Source organism: Vanellus vanellus, assembly GCF_965231255.1.
Source record: "Vanellus vanellus genome assembly, chromosome: 1".
Lineage (NCBI taxonomy): Eukaryota > Metazoa > Chordata > Aves > Charadriiformes > Charadriidae > Vanellus > Vanellus vanellus.
Window position 1 is genome coordinate 71,727,865 of NC_138905.1, and position 10,235 is coordinate 71,738,099.

Sequence of the window (10,235 nt, forward strand, 5' to 3'; positions counted from 1 at the left end):
CTAAGGCGAAATTCCACAAAGTACGTTTTCCATCTCAACGAAGTGATCAGTGTCATGGTACGAGGACCACATCTACATGGCCTGGACAGTCTAGAGTCCCTCATCAAGTTTCTCCTTTACAATTTCTTATACCTTTTGTTATGCTGTGCAATCTCTTCACATACTCTTTTCAAAAAAAAACAACAAAGCCACAGAAGGATATCCATAAATAAAAGGTGGATCAGTTGTGTTCAAACCTTCTCTGTCAAGTCCTAAACAGGAGTCGCAGTGTGTAAGGAGAAAAAGGCATATAGTAGGAAACTTAAAATGCAATGTGGCTCATAGTCTCTACGGAAACAACTCAGGATAAAGTTTGCCAAAGTACTTCAGAGGTTTAGGAATTAATCCTATTTTCAAAGGTCAGTTAAGAAATTATGGGTCTGTCCATCCACTTTCAATGAAATTTAGGCTCTGGAGGTCAATCGGAATACACAGAAAATGTGGAGTTAAAAAGCTCCATAAGTCTCTATGGGATCTGGGTTTAGGTTGTCCCTTATTTCCAAGTTTTCGCTTACTATTTCAGAAGACCATTTCCAACTTGCATTACTTTTGAATGCTGAAGTAATGGTTATGTACCTTAAGTATCCGTTTTGTCTCTAACAACATCTCACCTTCAGCAACCTCCTTCCCAACACACATTAAAAATTTCTGCCTTATTTTTGCTTCTCTCTGAGTCTTTCTGAACCCTACCAGCAAGTGGAGCCCTCAGCTCTGAATTAAGCAGGCAACAAGTCCACATCCTTCAATAAACTCAGGCTATCTTCAGCGTGGGATGAAGACTGGTACCTGCAAGTTTCATGGGCTCCTTAGCTGAGAGAAGTTAACTACTAGCACCCAGTCTCACAATTTTACTAGAGATTAAGGGTTGGCGCACACAAGCCTCCAGCTGGAACATAGGTACCAAAATGCAGGCCTCTGACAGGCAGAAAGGGGTTTTGGGGAACTCCTTGGTGCCTAAGGTGTTGCAGTTTGGGTGCCTACACCCTTTTGCGGGAGGCTGAACAGAATCCCTCTAGGACTTGGTAGGAGCGCTGAAGCGCACACCTCCATTCATGCCCTCTGCGGAAAGGAAACGGTGTGGGATGAGGCTTCAAAGTTGCTTTTATGAAATGTCCCATGAGGGACTGGCTTGGCACCATCTTTAGGGATATAATGCCACCTACTGAATAGCCACTACTGCAGCCTGGACCTCCCACGCTTTTCCCAGGGGATTCACAGTAACATACTGATCCAAGCCTGACCATGCCTAACATATGAGTTATGAGGCGACCCAAGCCCTACAAAGTGGCACGGCTTTAGGCTATTTGCCAATAATTAGCTATATTTATTGATTCATTTCTGAAAATGACCGTTTTTATGGGCACCTGGTACCCCTAGTGGAGAAATAGCTATGCCTAATTTTCACCTTATTGTAAGGGGGGAGTCTATGACAACTGCTTTGAAAAGTATCCTGTCCATCACCATTCATGATTCCTCCCGTGGACACAGATGCTTCGTGAAGAGTCAACGAGATTCTCTGGTAAGAGAACATGAAGAGTAGCAGAGTGAAGAGGTCAGAATTAGAAAATCCCAAGGTAACAGTTAAGACCAAATGGGATTTATACCAGATTGATGTATATGTTTGTAGAAATGTGCCGTAGCACAGTCCTGAAGTAAGAACGCGCACCATTAGTACAACCACGGAATAAGGTCTCGTTCAGTTATTAAACATCCCATTTCTCCAGCTTTAGGCCCTGTATAAGACAGCACCTTCAAACCCTACAATTAGTACAAAGCCATGTTTTGTTTCCCCCCCTCCCTCTGGTGTGCTTACCTAAGTATGCAAGTAATTTACAAAGAAAGATTAATTCAGCAGTTCAAAATCCTTGTGAGAAAGAAGGATTCCTCCCATCTCAGAAAGAGAAAGCCGAAACGCTGGCACTGCAACTTTCAGCAGGGCCTATGCGCTTTGGGTACCTAACGTTTCACAATTCCTTTTCAACCATTTGGTATCTCATGGTTCTTTACATGCTGAAAGCACAGTTCCCATTCGTTTCAGGTAGGAGTATTTTGGTACCTTTGCCAACCTGACCCCAGGTGCCTTGCATTAGGAATTCACAAACAAAGAGCACAGAGTTAGTAACTGTAAAAAGGGATAAAAGAGGTAGAATCCTATTCATTTTTCAGCTACAAAAATCGAATACTTTGACCAGAAGACTATCCTTGTTTTCTTGCTGTGATACCTTGTGTTAATCGCTTTACATCCCTTGTAAAGGATGAGGTAGGGATCCTGTAGATGCTAGCCTTTTCCGCCATATAGTTCAAATTTTTTCCCAAGGTAGGTTTCCCTCATGCAGTGAACGAGGCAGGTGACTGTGTTATTAAAAGCAGTATCATGATTTGTATTCATAAGGGAAGTGAATTGAAGTTGCATGTAAATGCAATAATACTGGTATTTCCTGTATGGAATAGCAGTATACTTGGCTTTTCATCACAAATATTTTTAATGTAGCTCCTCAATTGAAAAAAAAAAAAAAAAAGAACAAACAAATCAGGAAGGATAAAATAAAAAAAAGTCCAACATAGAGAATCACACGGACTTTAAGATTGCTTAAAGCAACCTTGAGTCTCTGGACCGTAGACTAGGACAGTGTCAGCGCCTCTGGCAGTGACACAGCCAGCAACGTCATGCCCACTTTCCTGATAGTTCTGCTTGTTGAAAACAGTGTGGGACGCCTAACTTTTGTTTGTACCATTATCTTCCTTACATTTTCTCTTCCGTAGTCCTCTTCTGCTCCTCTTTGAGTACTATCTTCCGCCTTAGCTCACCTGGCTGTCTCGTGGTGCTGATTTGCTATTTCACTGTCATGTCCCGCAGCTCTTCTCTCCCTTTGACTTTATTTTCTCCCCCTGAAATGCTGAGCTAAGTAAGGGGCACAGCAGAGCTTTGAAGCCCCTCTTCTAAGAGCTTCCAGGGTGCCTAGGTGGGGAGAGGTGAGAAGCGCCAAGAGTTTGCTTTCGGGCCATGGGCATGGCCACAGGGCAGCCCGGGCAGACAGGAGGAGGAAGAACAGGGAAAGGATTAGAGCATTTAAGTGGCAGCTGAATCTTGGGAAAATATGAAAGTTAAGCTCTGAAGTCTCTACTGATGCATATGAACCAGAATCCCTGCGAGGCTCTTAACTTTGCCAAATTTGGGCAGCTTTTCACAGGGATATAAGAATTCATATCCCTAGCATGAGGGTGATTTTTTTACGTGACCTTTTATATCCCACTCCAAAGAAAGGAGACAGTAGAGATTCGAAGTCAGTATTTCTTTTTTTTTTTTTTTTTTTTCCTAACAATGGACAAAACAACATGTTTTTCTCCTAGTTCTTTGTTCTCAGAAATAGCTGAGCAGTTTTAACTGAAACTCAGAAAACAAAAGGGGAGGAAGGGAAGCCTGAGGCAGACTTCTGCTGTAGAAAATTTCAGTGCAGATTCTGAGAGTCTGGCAAAACTAGAAACAACTGAAAACAGGACTTTATAATAGAGCGCATTAGGTACCTTTAAATTATAGACACCCAGAAACTGGTGCGTAGAGCTGCGGCTGTTTCATTGTCTCCAGCCCTGAATTGGTGATCCCAAATAAGTGTCTCGACTTCTTAGGAGATCTGCTGGGTTCATAGCATTTTTTTGGAAGTGAGGCTGCTAACTTAGGTGCTTAGATATGAACTGATGTGTCAATTTTAGGCACACATTAAAAGAAAATAACTGGGGCTATGCGCACTTAGACAAGGACCCAAGCTGAGGAGCCGTCTTTCTGCTGAACCACCACCTCTGCTGCCTTTAGCAACCATGTATATGCTTGCAAGAGGTGGTATATGCGTCCACGAGTGTCCGCACCTTTGAGCGACATGCGAGGGTTTTGTGTTTTGTGCTCACCATCCCTGTCAATTTTTCTAGGCGCAGATCATGGAGCGTGCCCCTGTCGCTGAATCTCAGAAGGTTTGTCTCCATTCAGACTTCTGAGAGGTGTACGTCTCTGGGCCCTGTGGCATGATATATCAGAAAAACCTTCAGAAACCTGGGAGTTCACTGTCAGTCGCACGTGAAGTTTGCGAAGCTACTCTGGAATTTTAAATGCCTTTTGCTGGGGAACAAATGGGACAGGTAAAACCGCGGAGCGATAATCAGTATAAGGTCACCGTATAAAGATCTGCTTGAAACATGAAATTTTAAGGAGAGCCTGTACGTGTTTATTTGAAAAAGGGCTTCAGAGTAAGAGGTGGACAAAGTGTGGATTAAGGCCCACGTAAGGAAAAGGCTGTAATTCTATATTAATTAGTTTCTGCATAATTAAATATTTCTCATTTTGAACAGTGGCTGTGAGCTCCCTCTGTCCTTGGCAAAGTTTGAAATGTAATTTTATGGCTTTGACTCTTCTCTGGTGCACTGCAAGTATATATTAAGCAGTTTCCTTTTTTCTTTTTTTTTTTTTTTTCCCACTTTCGTCGATGTGAATGGCGCTCTGAAAGTGAGGCTAGCTATTTTGTTTATTGCAGGAGGTTGGATGATGATTAGAGAAACAATTAATGCCTTTCATCACTAAAATACATGAGAGCAAAGAGTTGAAAACACTAGGAAACGTCCACCTTTCTTAGACTTTGATGTTTGGCATCTTGGCAGTCTGATACCAGTTTTGTGACCGTAGGTTATTAACAAAATTGGATTCTTTCCAGAACTTTATGAAAGCTGATACATTTTCAATTGTCTAGACTTTGCTAGGCAACCTTATATTATGTTCTGACTGTGAAAGGTGGATGGTGTATTAGTCAACTATGCCACACCTAGATATGAAATATGTGTAGCCGTGTTAATTTGTTGAACCTGAGGTAGATTGACCTATGAGATAGTAATCTGGGCTTTGCACCCACTTTTACTCAGTGTCATACACCAACCAGTTAGTTCGAGTGGCACAAACTCCCCTGACACCCGACTCTGCCCCCCTATTTCATGGGATCTTAGTCAATGTTGGAGACAAGTGTGTGGGCGGTAGCAAAACAGTGAAGATTCAGCCCAGACAAGAGTGACAGTGGTGAGAGTAAGGCTGGGAGAAAGAAACAGCAGGTGTGTTGAGAAACCACCCAGAATTAGGGAGTCCAAGTTGTGCTCTTTCCAGTGTGGACCTCACAAAATACCTTCGAGACTTCCTTGAAATATGGTTCTCACAGGACGTGGATATGAACATTGTACCGATTGTCTTGGGCCCTGGGAACGCTGAAAAAATCTGACCCGGTGCCCATCTCTATTCAAAAGGTTTTCTTCAGTCTTCCATAACTAAAAGGTGGCAATTCTCTAAAACCTACCGTTGGCATCTGCATCCTTTCCACTTTGAGACTTAGATGTATGCCAAATGTGTATGACTTACACCTTAAAATGATTCGAATACTGATTCTGGTGCAGACTGTGACTGTCTGGCCAGAGTATGTTGTAACGTACCTCTGCTCTTTGCAAGATGCTTGCTATTCAAAACTGAGTGAAAGTTATTGAAAATTATTTTAGCTGATCCTTTTAACAGGCTATTTTTTTAGGTATCTGTGTATTACCATAGATATCATCTGCAGAGATGCATAAATGATCGAGCTTTTCTCTTAACAGAAAGGAAATGGTGATAGGGGGTTTCCATGAAGATTCTTTGATTTCAGAATTTATTCTCCCTGAGGTCCAAAATAGCCCAAATTTAACTTTCAGAACATGCTGCAGAGCTATTTTTTGCTGAGCTTTTGCTGAGGGTTGAAGAGCATGAAGCAAGCTGGGATTTTTTTTTTTTTGTGATTCTGGGTTGATTTGATTTATGTGGGCAGGGAGTTATTTGGACTGAGCAAGTAATTTTGTTTGTTATGAATATTTTTAATTAGTTATAAGCCCTCAAAACTTTGGGATAAAGACTTTTTGTTTATACTTGGGAAAAAATGAATGAAATAGATTATATATTTAAGCCTTTTTTGTAATGATTTACTCTTCCTTGTAATTGTGTGTAGTGAACAGATTATCTTTTATTTTATGATTCGGTTTTCCTTTAAGTGCTTCTTCCCCTTTGCTGGCACATCAGAGAGAATCTGTTGAATTTAATTGGGCTCTCCTTAGGCTCATGATCTCGCTTGCCAGGTCAGTTTTATAGAATTCTCATACCTTTTTGGAAAAATGATGTGATTTGTGGCTTTGGCTAAAACAGTTCTGATCAGCCCTTCCAAATTCTGAGGGCTACTCCTTGGCACAGCAGCCTCGTAGCTCCAAGAGGCCTGGCCCTTGGCAGAGAAGCCGGAAAGATGGATGCTCATATCCTGAGCGAGAGATTTGGCAAGCCCCGTGGAATGCCGCATTCCCCAGAAGTTTCAGATTTGTGAAATACTGAATCAGTGGCTGCTTAGTGGGAAATGATCACAAAGCGATCACAGTGAATTCTGATACCTTTTTTTGGAAAGAGGAAAATGCCCAAATTAATAGAATATATGAAGAATATGATGCTGTCCACCCGCCTCTTTTTGCCAATGGGAGACTGTTCCCTACCAGCGCTCTGTTTGGTTTAATGAAGCAATGACAAATCTATCACGAATAAGTCTTATTGTCTCTTCCCCTTCCTCCGTACAGCCAGCTTCTTCGCTTCTGCTCATCCCACTTAAATCACTTAAATCAAAACAAATATGAAAACATTTCCCTTTAATTAGTATTTGTATTTAGCTTGCGCTTCTTTCACCTTTCAGTTTTCATTAACACGTATAAAGATAAAAACAGAATAAAAGTTAATATTTGGGCTCCTATGCTGACTTGTGCAGTAGAGCTATTGCTGGAAATGACTAACAGCAGTCTGGTGAAGTGGGTGTACGTACCATTCAGACTATAGGTGCTCATTTTTGTGTTTGTGTATGTGGGTGGGCTTTCTGGAAGCAACTAAATGACTTAGGAACTAGAACTCCTAAATTGGACTTCTTGTTTTTGCAATTTTCTCACCCTACCTCTAAGATAGGCTGAACCCAAACCTCAAATAGCGGTATCCTTAAGCACTGGTAGCAGAGTGAGAAATTTAGATTGGTGCTTTGTCAGTTCAACCATTATAGAAATTTAATGTATTTTTAAATTATGTCTATATTCAATATGTGACCACAAAAATTTGGGGCTTCTTTTTGATTCTACCTTTTCCGTTCCTGGATTAGGTATATTTCACCTTTGCAGGCATCTGTGACTCAAACGTAAGAAGTCCCACAAATTGTCTGTGTGCAAAAAAGAATAGACACAGGGCAGTTAAATCAAAGAGAACTAATTTCCAGAGAATCATACAAAGAAATTTATTCAACTAAGATGGCAAGATTTTACAAGTAAACTTCCCAAGAATGGGTCTCAGGCTCCATCCTTCAGGGTGAAAAACTTGTGTTTTAGGAAACAGTCTAAAGAGATATTGCTTTTTTGGGGTGTTGGTAGAGGAAGAGAATATGATAGTCCAAAAATAATGAATTTACGGTGTAAGCTTAGTCAGAAAAGAGTCATCTTCGGTTCCGTCACACTAAATTATATTATTGACATTGGGTAGCGGCTTGTATCCTTTGTCAGTTGATGTAGATGTTTTGGGCATAAAGCTCAGGAGAGTCTTCAGTGTCTAGAATGTTGCCTCTTCCTTTTCAGCTCATTCAGATCAAAACTTGCTATTGGGAATGTGGTCAAGTCTTCTTCCCTGTGATTCCTTGAGAATTTCGGCTTTTGCTGTGCCCTCACAAGCTGACTGGGCCAGAGCTGAGACAAACCATATTGGGCAGACATCAAATATTTGTGTTTCAGCAAGTAGACTTTTATTTATGTTTGGGGTTTTTTTTTTTGGTTTTGTTTCTTGGGTTTTTTTTGTTTGTTTGCTTTGTTTTTTACACAGGGCCATTTCCTAAATGCCTCAGATATTATAGAACCTAGATTTAATCCTGAGGAGATCCTGTTTTGGATTATTTAATTCTCATAAAAACCCACAAAAATATTAATGTGTGGACAAATATGCCATAACGTTAAGTAGACACCCATAGAAAGAATGTAAATATATGAATTCATGCATATCATGTAAAACTTAATCTGAAATTAGGGCAGATCCTGCTAATGAGAGAAATGTCTTTCCCCTTCCATTGAGAATAGGAACCTGATCTGACACATTTTCTTTTTTTAAAAACACCAGGTCCAATTTATTTCCTGTGACAGAAGACAAAGGGACTCCATCAAGTCTATCAGAATGAGCCATTTTTAAGAGCACATTTAAGTAAATGGACTTCTGGATATTCTCTGAAAGGGAAATAACAAGGGTGGAGAGAAAAAAAGGGGGGGTGGTGATTCTAAAAGCATCTTATTATAGTTTTAATTTAGATGGGCTTTGGTGCTAATGATTCATTAGGTTATGCCCTTTAAATGGTCTTGTCTTGAAAATGCCAACATTTTGAAGCAGACTTGAAGATATTTCTCAGACATCAGATCTTGCACTTGTTATTAAGATGAGCTTTTTATTTTTTTTAATTTAAGAACATCTTGTAAATTATATACGCTGCAGAACTTTTGCAGTTTTGCTTTCTGCCTCTGGACTGACTGGGGGAGGTAGTAACACACTGAATTAATGTCTGTGTTTCATTACTTGGAGTAACGCTGTGGCGATGAGATATCTGCAAGGCTTGAAAAGATGAACGTGAATTATCATTTCAAGTCCCAGCTACTTACAGAACACAGAGGAAAGCAGGAAAAGACTGGTATGTGCAGGTCTTTGAGGGATGCAGGGTAGAGGCTGACTGGTTACTATTATCATGAGCAAGCAATGTGCCCTTGTTGCCAAAAAGGCCAATGGAATCCTGGGCTGCATAGGGAAGAGTGTGGTCAGTAGGTCGAGGGAGGTCATTCTCCCCCTCTACTCTGCACTGGTGAGGCCACAACTGGAATACTGTGTCCAGTTCTGGGGTCCCCAGTTCAAGAGGGACAGGGAACTGCTGGAGCGAGTCCAGCGAAGGGCAACTAAGATGATTGAGGGATTGGAGCATCTCCCTTATGAGGAAAGGCTGAGAGAGCTGGGACCCTTTAGCCTGGAGAAGAGAAGGCTGAGGGGAGACCTTATTAATGCTTAGAAGTATCTAAAGGGTGGGCTGAAGGAGGATGGAGCCAGGCTCTTTTCAATGGTTCCCAGTGACAGGACGAGGGGCAACGGGCACAAGTTAGAACACAGGAAGTTCCGTTCAAATACACGGAAAAACTTCTTAACGGTGAGGGTGACAGAGCACTGGCACAGGCTGCCCAGGGAGGTTGTGGAGTCCCCTTCTCTGGAGATTTTCAAGACCCGCCTGGATGCAGTCCTGAGTAATCTGCTCTGGGCAATCCTGCTTTAGCAGGGGGGTTGGACTAGATGATCTCTAGAGGTCCCTTCCAACTCTGAAACTCCGTGATTCCATGATTTCTTGAATTTCTGGTGTTTGCATGAAAGCACAAGTTCGCGATTTTCCTTGTTGCCTTAATTTCAAATCTTGTAGAGGTGTGAGGAAGGCAGCTTAATGTGGCCTGCTCCCTTGCCTTATCTTTCATGGACATTATGTTTTTGTTGATAATTCTTTCCAGTACCCCTACAGCTCGCGGGAGCTGTGGTCACAGGACAGAACTGCCCTGTGCTGGGTGCAGTAGAGGCAGAGGGGAAACAAAGGGAAATCTGAAGGGAAAAGGTAACGTCTCTGCATGCGGCAGTTTGACGATGAGGCATTTGATATTTGGGGAGCCTTGGGAAGAGTTTAAAAGAAGGAAGGTAATTGGCATGGCTTTGTGGATATTTGCAGAGAACTCTTTCAAAACCTGTGATGTGCTGGGAGAGAAAACATACACTGGCAGTCTGGAAATGTGACAAGTGGCTTGTGAAGAATGACATCGTGACCTGATGGTGAAAGAGAAATCATAGGGTAGGGGAAAACAAATATCTCGTGTCTGATGCAGTAGAAAGGAGGAACCAGAGGGCACAGTGAGAGAAATTACATGGGCCCATCCTAAAGCAGTGGACTTCAGATAATGGACTTCACTGCAGTGTTTTGCATGAATATAAGGGGAATAAGGTTGCATAAGGTCAAGGCCAAAGGAAAGGCGGTTGCCGTAACTGTGAAGTAATTGGCATGAATGTATAAAAAAGTGAATGTCAGGACTAGGAAGGAGTTTACATGTGAAGGTCTAGAGCTCTAAGTCGA